The 11,949-nt window shown below is 45.3% G+C and overlaps 1 long non-coding RNA gene across 1 annotated transcript; it reads left to right on the top strand.

The window, feature by feature from the left end:
• Positions 1-1,411: 1,411 nt before the first annotated feature.
• LOC141113809 (uncharacterized) lies at positions 1,412-7,216 on the top strand. Its single transcript, XR_012236819.1, has 2 exons — positions 1,412-1,581; positions 6,484-7,216. It is a non-coding gene; the product is annotated as an uncharacterized lncRNA (long non-coding RNA).
• Positions 7,217-11,949: the final 4,733 nt, after the last annotated feature.

Raw genomic sequence — 11,949 nt, forward strand, 5'->3', positions numbered from 1 at the left:
ACAGTTTTGGGAAGAGCCAGGTGATTATAGTGACAGTTTTGGGAAGAGCCGGGTGATTATAGTGACAGTTTTGGGAAGAGCCGGGTGATTATAGTGACAGTTTTGGGAAGAGCCGGGTGATTATGGTGACAATTTTGGGAAGTGCCGGGTGATTATAGTGACAGTTTTGGGAAGTGCCGGGTGATTATGGTGACAGTTTGGGGAAGTGCCGGGTGATTATGGTGACCGTTTTGGGAAGAGCCAGGTGATTATAGTGACAGTTTTGGGAAGAGCCGGGTGATTATAGTGACAGTTTTGGGAGGTGCCGGGTGGTTTTCAGTGTTATCTGATGACATTGCGGTTGTATCAGTTTTTTTTCTCATTAATTTGGACTCGGAATCCCATAATGACAAATAACAGAATTTTAGAAATGTCTGATTTATGTACTTCGGCCCCTTTGGCAGAGATTCCAGTCTGGAGTCTTTTTGGGGAGGACATGACAAGCTCTGCACACCATGATTGGGGTTTCTGCCATTCTTCTCAGTCAGGTTGGGTGGAGGGGCGGTCTGTGGACCGTCGGGTTTGATTGGGGGGGGGGGGGGTTGCCTGTGGACCGTCAGGTGCTGCCACCACCATGCTTCACTGTTGGGATGGTATTGGGCCGGTGATAAGCTGGTTTCCACCAGACACAACGTTTAGAGTTGAGACCAGACAGTTCAGTCTTGGTTTCATCAACTTCAACTCCAAGCGGCTTTCATGTGAGTTGCACTGAGGAGAGGCTTCTGTGTAGCCACTCTGCCATAAACCCCCGATCGCTGGAAGGCTGCAGTGATGGTTGTCCTTTCAGGAACTTTGTCCCATCTCTACATAGGATCTCTGGAGCTCAGTCATAGTGACCATCGGGTTCTTGGTCACCTCTCATTCTAAGGTCCTTCTCCCCCGATTGCTCAGTTTGGCCAGGCTACCAGCTCTTAGAGTCCATTTTTGTGCCAAACGTCTTCCAGGTGAGAATTATGGAGGCCACTGAGCTCTTGGGAACCTTCAGGGCAGCAGAAATGGTTTTTGTTGCCTTCCCCAGATCCGTGCCTTGCAATAATCCTGTCTCTGAGCTCTGCAAGCAGTTCCTTTTTGACGGCATGGCTTTTGCTCTGATACAGTATACATTGTCAGCTGTGAGGCCTTTTTATAGAGAGGTGTGTGTGTGTGCCTTCCCAAATCACGTCCAATCAAATTGATTTACCACAAGTGGCCTCCAAACAAGGTGTGGAAACGTCTCGGGAACCATCAGAGAAACGAGAGGCACCTGAGATCATTCCAAAGTGTTTGGTGTTTGTTGCAAAGGGTCTGAATACTTCTGTCAATCTGAGCTTTACTTATATATATTTATTTAGATATAGATATATATGTGTGTGTGTGTGTGTGTGTGTATATATATATGTATATGTGTGTGTATACACTATGACGTATACTAATTATTGGGATCTAACTGAAATCTGCCCTGTCTGTGTTCCCACAGGAAGGGAGCCGGGGAAATTTGATCTGGTGTACGAGTTGGAAGATGGGCGGGAGATCGTAGAGTTTGCGGTTCGTCCGGATCGTAAGGTATGGTAGACCTCAGGATTGAAATGAGGGTCTTCTGGATGGATGTGAGAGGTGTGACCTCTTCTGGTGTGTCCTCCTCAGGACCCTCATACTGTGAAATGACGGAATTATTCCATTTATTATACAAGTGGTAGTAAAACGTTAAGGTCCAGCCCCCGCAGTTCTACATCGCCAGGTTGGCTCCTCGGGGCGAATCACTGTGGTTGTAGGTCAGCTGCTTTGAGAGCTCCTAGGGGGCGCCAGCGATCGTTCCTGAGAGAGAACGAAGGTCTGTCAATGGAAACGGGTAGAACTCCGTTCTGTCAGGAGACAGATCTGCTCTGCCTAGTAATTATGAACAGTGATCGGTCTCCTCCTCCAGGTAGTAGTCCCCTCCCCCCCACAGTTAGAATCACTCTGTAGGGGACACATTTAACCCCTTGATCGCCCCCTAGTGTTTATCCCCTTCCTTGCCAGTGCCATTTATACAGTAATCAGTGGCTATTTTTAACTCTGATCGCTGTATAAATTTCACTGGTCCCAAAATAGTGTCAAAAGCATCCGAAGTGTCCGCCGCAATGTCACAGTCCTGATTAAAAATCGCAGATCACCGCCATTACTAGTAAAAAAAAAAATAATAATTTATAATACAAATACCAAAAATCTATCCCTATTTTGTAGACATGATAACTTTTGTACAAGCCAATCAAAATACGCTTATTGTGATATTTTTTTTATTTCCAAAAATATGTAGAATACATATTGGCCTAAACTGAGGTATACATTTATTTATATATATATATATATAATATTTATTTTTTTATTATTATAACAAAAACTAAAAAAAAAAATTGTTATTTTTGGAAATAAAAAACAATATTTTTTACTTTTTGTTATAATAAATATAAAAAAAAAAATATTTCTTCCTCCGTTTAGGCCAATATGTATTCTTCTACATATTTTTGGAAATAAAAAAAAAAATGCTGAAGAATACATATTGGCCTAAACTGAGGAAGAATTATTATTATTATTATTTTTTTTTTGGATATTTAACAAAAAGTAAAAAAAAAATATTATTTATTTTTTTCTCTAAATTGTCGCTTTTTTGTTTTATAACAAATAAAAACCGCAGAGGTGATCAAATGACACCAAAATAAAGCTCTATTTATGGGGGGAAAAAAGGACATCAATTTTTTATTGGGGTACAGCGTCGCATGACCGCGCAATTGTCAGTTAAAGCGACGCAGTGCCGTATCGCAAAAAAATGGACTGGTCATTAAGGGGGTAAATCATTCCGGTGTTTTAAAGGAACAAAATAATCCTCTGTAAGGCAATTGCATAATATGCTAGTATACATCCCATACTAGCACATTAGGAAATGCTTTCCTTAGAACGAGGCCCTCCAGTGATGCGCTGACAGGCCTTCCTTCTGGGTAAGTAGGCTCCAGCTGTGTGATTGGCCGTGGGCCATGATGACGTCACTTCCTCGGCTCCAGCCGTGTGAGTGGCTGGGGGACATGATGACGTCACTTCCTCGGCTCCGGCCGTGTGAGTGGCTGGGGGACACGATGACGTCACTTCCTCGGCTCCGGCCGTGTGATTGGCCGGGGGACACGATGACGTCACTTCCTCGGTTCCGGCTGTGTGAGTGGCTGGGGGACACGATGACGTCACTTCCTCGGCTCCAGCCGCGTGATTGGCCGGGGGACACGATGACGTCACTTCCTCGGTTCCGGCCGTGTGCCGGGCCTTCATTCCTCGGAAACGGCACCAGCTGCAGGGAGAATATCTCCTAAACGGCGCACATTTAGGCCCCACACACACTATTAGATTTTCTGCAGGTTTTTGTCTTCAGATTTACCAAAACCATGTAGTAGAAGGGCCGGCCTGATTTCATACCAATTGAAACTCTTAAGGTTGGACCTCATATTATACAGTTTTGGTAAATCTGAAGACAAAAATCTGCAGAAACTCTTTCCATGTGTATGGGGGGGGGGGGGCTTAGGAGAAATTCATTTTACCTGCAGATATCCTCATTATAGGCTTCAGGTGAGAATCACAAAGTGGACTTTATTATCTTCTATCGGGAAAACTCGAGGCCACCGATTGGTTCTCTTTACTGATCGATCTCCATCCAATGTTCACCAACAATAGCACTGTGTGTGGGAATGTCTGGGGAAAAATCAATCTCCAACGTGTTTCGAAGAGGAGAAATTCACATCTTCAGGGGAAAGACATCTAAAAATAATACAAAGAAAAAGTAATATGTGATAATTGTATTGTGAGATGTCACAGAATCCGAATGATCTCCTCCTAATACTTTATTATTATTATTATTATTAGATCAGATATTGTTTTTTCTTTTTTATTTGTATTATCTTTATATGTCTTTCCCCTGAAGATGGGAATTTCTCCTCCCCAAAATGCGTTGGCTGCATCCAACCTTCTTCAATAAATGTTTTATATGGGCCAATCTGATTGGTCCTCTGCCCATTACAGACATGCTTGGAAGATGAATTCCAGGTTTGTTTTTTGCATAGTTATTGTCCCGATGGAAGTGTAGATGTTCTATAGGTGAGCGATCCCTATGGAAGCCGACAATCCCCGAAGTCATCACGTCCGATCCTCTTCTGGGTCCAGTGCTGAGCCACTTCCCTGCTTCATAATGACCACAGGGGGGCGATCACTCAGCAAGGGAGCCAATCACAGAGCACCTTGAGCATTTTTCTCAGTGAATACAAGATGCTCTCTGATTGGAAAAGGTGGAGTTTGTGATGTCCCCGCCCCACCTTTCCACCTCCTCCAATCGGAGGACATTTCAGCTCCGAAGGGTCTTTCGCCCTCAGCATTGCGCTACTTTAACTGGTGACTGCGCGGTCATGTGACACTGTTCACAAATGTCATTCAGTTCATTGTTTTCACACAAATGGAGCTCTTTTGGTGGAATTTGATCACCACTGGGGGGGTGGGGGGTGATTATTATATAAATGAAAAAAGACAGAAACATTTGAAAAAACAAAACAAAACAATTTTTTTACTTCCTGCTATAAAACATCCAGTAAAAAAAATATATAAAATTTAGGTCAAGATGTATTCCGCTACATGTTTTTGGTTAAAAAAAAAAAACTCTAAATGTGTGTATTGATTGGTGAATGTCATTGTCTACAAACAATGGGGGATAGTGGTGTGTGTGTGTGTGTGTGTGTGTGTGTGTATGTATATATGTGTATATATATATATATATATATATATATATATATATATATATATATATATATATATATATATATATATATATATATATATATATATATATGAATTTTTTTATACTAGTAATGGTGGCAATCAATAACTTGTAATGGGACTGCGATTATTGCAGCGGACAATCTGATGCTACCTGACACTTTGTGGGAACCACTCACATCAATACAGTGACCGGTGCTAACAATATACACTGTCACTGTACTAATGACACTGGCTGGGCAGGGGTTGAACATCAGGGGCGATCAAAGGGTTAAATGTGTGCCTAGCCTGTGTTTGTGTACTATGGGAGGTGATTTTTCTAGGGAAAGAGATGGAAAATCCATGCCTCTGAGTCCCCCCAGCCCCCATCAGATTGGTGATCTGCCTTGTTTACAGTTTTCTATTCTGTGTTTTTTACCGACGATCGGCGGGTGCCGGCGGACATATAGTGCCCGGCACCCACAGATCAGCCTAAGCGGCCCACCAGTGGCACACGCACACCCCCTAAAGGTGGAAGTACAGAATCGTGTGTGTGTGTGATCCTGCACAGGAGAGCCGCCCTGTAGCGGTGAATCTTCTGATCCTGCACAGGAGAGCCGCCCTGTAGCGGTGAATCTTCTGATCCCCTTCACAGGAGAGCCGCCCTGTAGCGGTGAATCTTCTGATCCCCTTCACAGGAGAGCCGCCCTGCAGTGGTGAATCTACTGATCCCCTGCACAGGAGAGCCGCCCTGTAGCGGTGAATCTTCTGATCCCCTGCACAGGAGAGCCGCCCTGTAGCAGTGAATCTTCTGATCCCCTGCACAGGAGAGCCGCCCTGTAGCGGTGAATCTTCTGATCCCCTGCACAGGAGAGCCACCCTGTAGCGGTGAATCTTCTGATCCCCTGCACAGGAGAGCCGCCCTGTAGTGGTGAATCTTGTGATCCTGCACAGGAGAGCCGCCCTGTAGTGGTGAATCTTGTGATCCTGCACAGGAGAGCCGCCCTGTAGCGGTAAATCTTGTGATCCCCTGCACAGGAGAGCCGCCCTGTAGCGGTGAATCTTCTCATCCCCTGCACAGGAGAGCCGCCCTGTAGCGGTGAATCTTCTGATCCTGCACAGGAGAGCCGCCCTGTAGCAGTGAATCTTGTGATCCTGCACAGGAGAGCCGCCCATTCCTGCTTCTCCTCCCAGCCAATCGGGAAGCGGGTCTTAAGACCGTATTGGCCAGGAGGAGAAGCGACCAGATTGGCCGGGAACAGAAGTGACCGGATTGGCCAGTAGGAAAGTGGGGAAGCAGCCGAAGCTGCCCCGCGACCTGGGGTAGTAGTGGTAGTACAGGACAATCAACCAATCCATGGGGGGGTTGGCTGGGAGGTTTTATGCTGCCCCCCCCCCCCCCCAAAAAAAAAAAAAATTGTGCGCCAGCCGCCACTGAAATACAATATGATTGAATGGATGATTGGGGGGGGGGGCGATAAGAGATACTATATAAATGAATGGATTTGGGGGGAGGCGAGTTGGAGAAGCGGATTGACAATGAGTGGTGAATGGAGCAATGTAGAGTGATTGGGGGGGGGTGGTGTGTGAACGTCATTGGTTGATATGGGGCAGCACATGCAGTTCTTATCTCATATCTTCCTGTGTAATTCTGTTCATTATAAATTGTGTGTCCTTTGCCCCTCCCCCCCCCTCTTGTAGATGAAGGAGCCGTGGAGTTCTCTGATCACCCCGCGATTGGTGATGGAAAAGGGGTTTGAAAAAGCGACGGCACCGCAAACTTTGTGAGCGATCACATGACCAGCCATGGACACACCTTGATGGGAGTGGTCAGAAGGGGTGTGAGTTGTTATGCCTCTCCCAATGGGAGATCGGGATTTCTTCTCTGGGAGGAATGTTATTATTCTTCATTCTGGTGAAGCTGAACTCCAACAGATGTTTGTTATCGGTAATGATCGATCGGCTCAGTGACCCCCAACATCCTATATGGAAGACGTACACCCCTTGTGATGCCCCTTACCTGGCCACCGTCTGTAACCCCCCCCCCCTAATTGTGGTATGACTCTACACAGAATCATTACATCACCGCTGGTCTGTCCCACCCACTCACACCTTCTGGAATGTGTGCCCGCCCTCACTTCCTATTGCATGATGGGAATTGTAGTCTGGAACCTCCGTGATGAACATTAACAGGAAGTGACATCAGAACTTCCTCCTTTCGTCTCAGTGTCTGGCCAATGCTGCTTTTACCTGCCTCCCCCCGATGAGGTCCCTGACTTTTATTTGGTGAACTTGGTAAGAAAAATATGAAATGTGATTATTCTGGAGTTCAGCTTTTAAATGTTAGAGGCTCCTCCCCCTGCAGGTACCAGGTACGGCCTGATGGGGGAGTCGTGTCTTTATATAATACTGTAATAAAATTCTTATTCTTTTACTCTGACTGGAATTCCTTCCCGGGGACCGCTGTTATGCTGGGTTCAGGACCAAAATGTTGAGGATTTCATAACAAAAAAACGAGCATGTCCTCCCAAATTCAGAGGTCGCCATCTTCTCTGCAGCACTCAGGTAAAGGTGAGATAAATCCCATCAGGAAATCTTTTACATATTTTGTCAAAAGTAGTTTTCACAATGTTTTTTAAATCTGCATCTTCCAATTATGATCCAACCCAACCATGAAGGCCCTCATTCTGACGCTTTATGATCCAACCATGAAGGTCCTTGTTCAGACAGTTTATGGTCCAACCATGAAGGCCCTTGTTCAGACACTTTATGAAACAACCATGAAGGCCCTTGTTTAGACACTTTATGATCCAACCATGAAGGTCCTTGTTCAGACAGTTTATGGTCCAACCATGAAGGCCCTCGTTCAGACACTTTATGGTCCAACCATGAAGGCCCTCGTTCAGACACTTTATGATCCAACCATGAAGGCCCTTGTTCAGACATTTCCTATTGTATAGTGACAACTGTCTCCCACTTGCTTTCCTGCATTGTCACAGGTGCCCCTAGTGGTGGCTACAAGTGGCTGTATCACCACACATTGCTCAGGCATGGTCCACCGTTGTCACTATCAGGAAGCCAGTCCAGAGCAATGATGTGCAGCAAATATGAGTGCATGTAGAGAGGAAGTGGTAGTGAGGATTCTGCGATTAGCAGCAGTGAAATGAAAATAAAAAAGTGAAAATAGCATTTCTTGGACATCTTTTCTACAGATTTACTAAGAGAAGGCGTTTTTTTCTTTTTGTTTTTTTTTTTTTTTCCATAAACTTCAGTCGATATGAATGCAAGAAAGACTTACACTGATCCAAGTTTTTAGGCAGTTGCGTTTGACTTCGTTTTTCCAGAAGCAAAAAAATAGGTTCAGAAGCAAAAGTTTTCCTGGTTTCAGACGCCAAACGCCGGTACCGCGTTTAGCCGCGTTTGCGTTTGTGTTTTTAAAGGAACATTTTACGACCCGACTTTGGGGCCCCATATCTCGGGGCCACTTGGTGCTTGGAACCCCAAATTTGGTGTACAAACACAGTGGAATTAGCACTACAACATATCCAAATATTCCTAGCACCAAGTGGTCCCGAGATACGGGGCCCCAAATTCAGGTCACAAAATGTCTTTCTCTGTTGCAGAAAAGTGCTTGATATTTTGCGACCTGACTTTGCAGCCCCATATCTTGGGGCCACTTGGTGCTAGGAACCCCAAATTTGATGTGCTAACACAGTTGGACTAACACTATATTATATCCAAATTTGGGGTTCCTAGCACCAAGTGGCCCCGAAATACGGGGGCCCCAAAGTTGGGTCGCAAAATGTCATTCTCTGCTCTGCAGACGCTTCTAGACGCAAACGCGGCAGAACGGGTGTTTCTAAACGGCGGTTTCAGCTTTTAAAAACGCGTTCAGCAAAGTTCGCACCGGCGTCTCGTGTGCATGAGGCCTTAGATATATACACAGATACTGCATTTGGAGCAACAGCAACACTGCAACACCAGGTGTCCCAGAGACCGTCCACTTCTCCTACCATCATCTGTAAACCAACATCAAGCTGCTCTGCTCGCCTCCTGCAGTGTGGTGCTGTGGCCCGGCTTCGAACAGTCCTCGGCCTGTGGTTTGGGGACCCCTGCATTGAGGGACACAGGAATTCTTAGACTGGTTATTCTCTCCCCTACAGGAGAAATGGACACTGGCCAAAATAAAAGTAGGACAGCAGGATATCCCCGCCCACAAGGAACATGCCTTGTTTATTTTTTTTTTGCTAGTGTCCAAAGAAGAGTGGATGTGTCTCCTTTAACACTGAAGATTTTTCTAGATGAATCTCTACATTAAATTCTGACAGTCTCTCCAACGGGGCTGGTAGATTCATTCTGAATGTATGAAATCCTGGAAATCTCTGCAGTCAGTCAATGGAGCTGAAAGATTCTGTTAAAGTGTTTTTTTTTTTTTTTTTGGTGAGACTTCAAGAAACCCCTTCATACTGGTGAGATACGCTCAACTTGAATAGTTCTTCCATTCTTCTGAAAAAATATGTTTAAAAAAAAAAAAAAAAATAGTGTAAGATTTTGAGATAAATGTCACAATACAGAATCTAAAACAAAAGTATAGTTGTGTTGTTGAGATAAACATTTGTGTGTGGAATCGTATGTGTGAGATCTTCATGAGTAGGGATGAGCTTCGTGTTCGAGTCAAACCCATGTTCGACTCGAACATCGGCTGTTCGATCGTTCACCGAATTGCGAACGATATGGGCCGTTCGCGCCAAATTCGTGTGGCGCGTCACGGCCCATAATTCACCGCGGCATCGCGGTGCATTGCTGGCTGATGATTGGCCAAGCATGCAGTATGACCTGCTTGGCCAATCACAGCGCCGTCGGTAGAGAGAGCTGTAATTGGCCAAAGCCAGGGTGGCTTTGGCCAATTATGGCTCAGGGTTTAGAACACGCCCCACACTATATAAGGCCGCCTGCATGGCAGCCCTGTGTAGTGTGTTCCGGCGTTGAGAGAGAGAGAGACAGACAGTGTCATTTCATTTGAGTTAGATAGATTAGGCAGGAGAGTCAGTTAGCTGCACTTACAGTGTATTGTGTATATATATCCATCCCAGGTGTTGTGTGTGTGTGTGTGTGTGTGTGTGTGTGTGTGTGTGTGTGTGTGTATATATATAATATACACACACACACTGTATTCAGTTTAGCTAGATCCATTACTGTTATCTTCTTACTGACAGGCAGGCTTGTCTTGTTACAGTATTTACAGCTACCTGAAGAAAATTGCTGGTGTTCTTTTGATCCTATTAGTACCACAGTCAGGCAGCTAGACTATTTACAGTTAGTGTAGTGCGTCCTCACAGTGTTCAGTTAAAGCTACAAGTTAGTTCAGTGTGACCTCTGCACAGTGTTCATCTAAAGCTACAAGTTAGTGTAGTGCGTCCTCCTCACAGTGTTCATCTAAAGCTACAAGTTAGTGTAGTGCGTCCTCCTCACAGTGTTCAGTTAAAGCTACAAGTTAGTTTAGTGTGACCTCTGCACAGTGTTCAGCTAAAGCTACAAGTTAGTGTAGTGCGTCCTCCTCACAGTGTTCAGCTAAAGCTACAAGTTAGTGTAGTGTGACCTCTGCACAGTGTTCAGCTAAAGCTACAAGTTAGTGTAGTGCGTCCTCCTCACAGTGTTCAGCTAAAGCTACAAGTTAGTGTAGTGCGTCCTGCTCACAGTGTTTAGCTAAAACTACAAGTTAGTGTAGTGCGTCCTCTCAACAGCGTTCAGCTAAAACTACAAGTTAATTTAGTGTGACCTCTGCACAGTGTTCAGCTAAAGCTACAAGTTAGTGTGGTGCATCTTCCTCAGTGTTCAGCTAAAGCTACAAGTTAGTGTGGTGCGTCCTCCTCACAGTGTTTAGCTAAAACTACAAGTTAGTGTAGTGCGTCCTCCTCACAGTGTTCAGCTAAAACAGCAAGTTAGTGTAGTGCGTCTTCCTCAGTGTTCAGCTAAAGCTACAAGTTAGTGTAGTGCGTCCTCCTCAGTGTTCAGCTAAAACTACAAGTTAGTGTAGTGCGTCCTCCTCAGTGTTTAGCTAAAACTACAAGTTAGTGTAGTGCGTCCTCCTCACAGTGTTCAGCTAAAACTACAAGTTAGTGTAGTGCGTCCTCCTCAGTGTTCAGCTAAAGCTACAAGTTAGTGTAGTGCGTCCTCCTCAGTGTTTAGCTAAAACTACAAGTTAGTGTAGTGCGTCCTCCTCACAGTGTTCAGCTAAAACTACAAGTTAGTGTAGTGCGTCCTCCTCACAGTGTTCAGCTAAAACTACAAGTTAGTGTAGTGTGACCTCTGCACAGTGTTCTGCTAAAGCTACAAGTTAGTGTAGTGCGTCCTCTGAACAGTGTTCAGCTAAAACTACAAGTTAGTTTTTTGCGAGCTCTGCACAGTGTTCAGCTAAAGCTACCTGTAGAAGGTTGGTGGTGTTTTCCTGATCCTATCACTACCGCAGGCAGCTAAATAAGCTACAAGTTAGTTTTTTGCAAGCTCTGCACAGTGTTTAGCTAAAACTACAAGTTAGTGTAGTGTGAGCTCTGCACAGTTTTCAGCTAAAGCTACCTGTAGAAGGTTGGTGGTGTTCTCATACTGTAGGCAGGCAGTTGATTTTGCTAGCTGCAGTATCAGAGTGTGTGTGTGTGTGTGTGTATATATATATATATATATATATATATATATGTATATGTATGTGTAGCTACAGGCCATTAGTATGTCTGGAAGGCCAACAAGGAGAGGCAGACAGTCACAAGCCAATAAGAGAGGGCAAGCAGGCTCTGTGTCTCGAGGCAACAGTGCTGGTCGTGGAGACTGTGCATCCTCATCAGCACGTGGCCGTGGGACACGCTTGGCCTTTTTTTTCGGCAGCTGGCCGCGTTGAGCCGCAACATGCGGAAGACTTGGTCGAGTGGATGACCAAGCCGTCCTCATCCCCTCTCACCCATGCTCAGGGTACTTTGTCTGGCAAAGCAGCTGCCAACACGGCCTCTTCCGGCCTCTTCCCCCGGCTCAGTGGCATCAGTGACTCCCTCCCTAGCCCCACCATGTCCTCCTGAGGAGTCCCTCGAACTGTTTGACCACAGTGTTGGGTACATGCTCCAGGAGGATGCCCAGCGTTTAGAAGGCTCTGATGATGATACTGAGCTAGATGAAGGC

This window comes from Aquarana catesbeiana, linkage group LG12, assembly GCF_042186555.1.
Source record: "Aquarana catesbeiana isolate 2022-GZ linkage group LG12, ASM4218655v1, whole genome shotgun sequence".
Taxonomy (NCBI): Eukaryota; Metazoa; Chordata; class Amphibia; order Anura; family Ranidae; genus Aquarana; species Aquarana catesbeiana.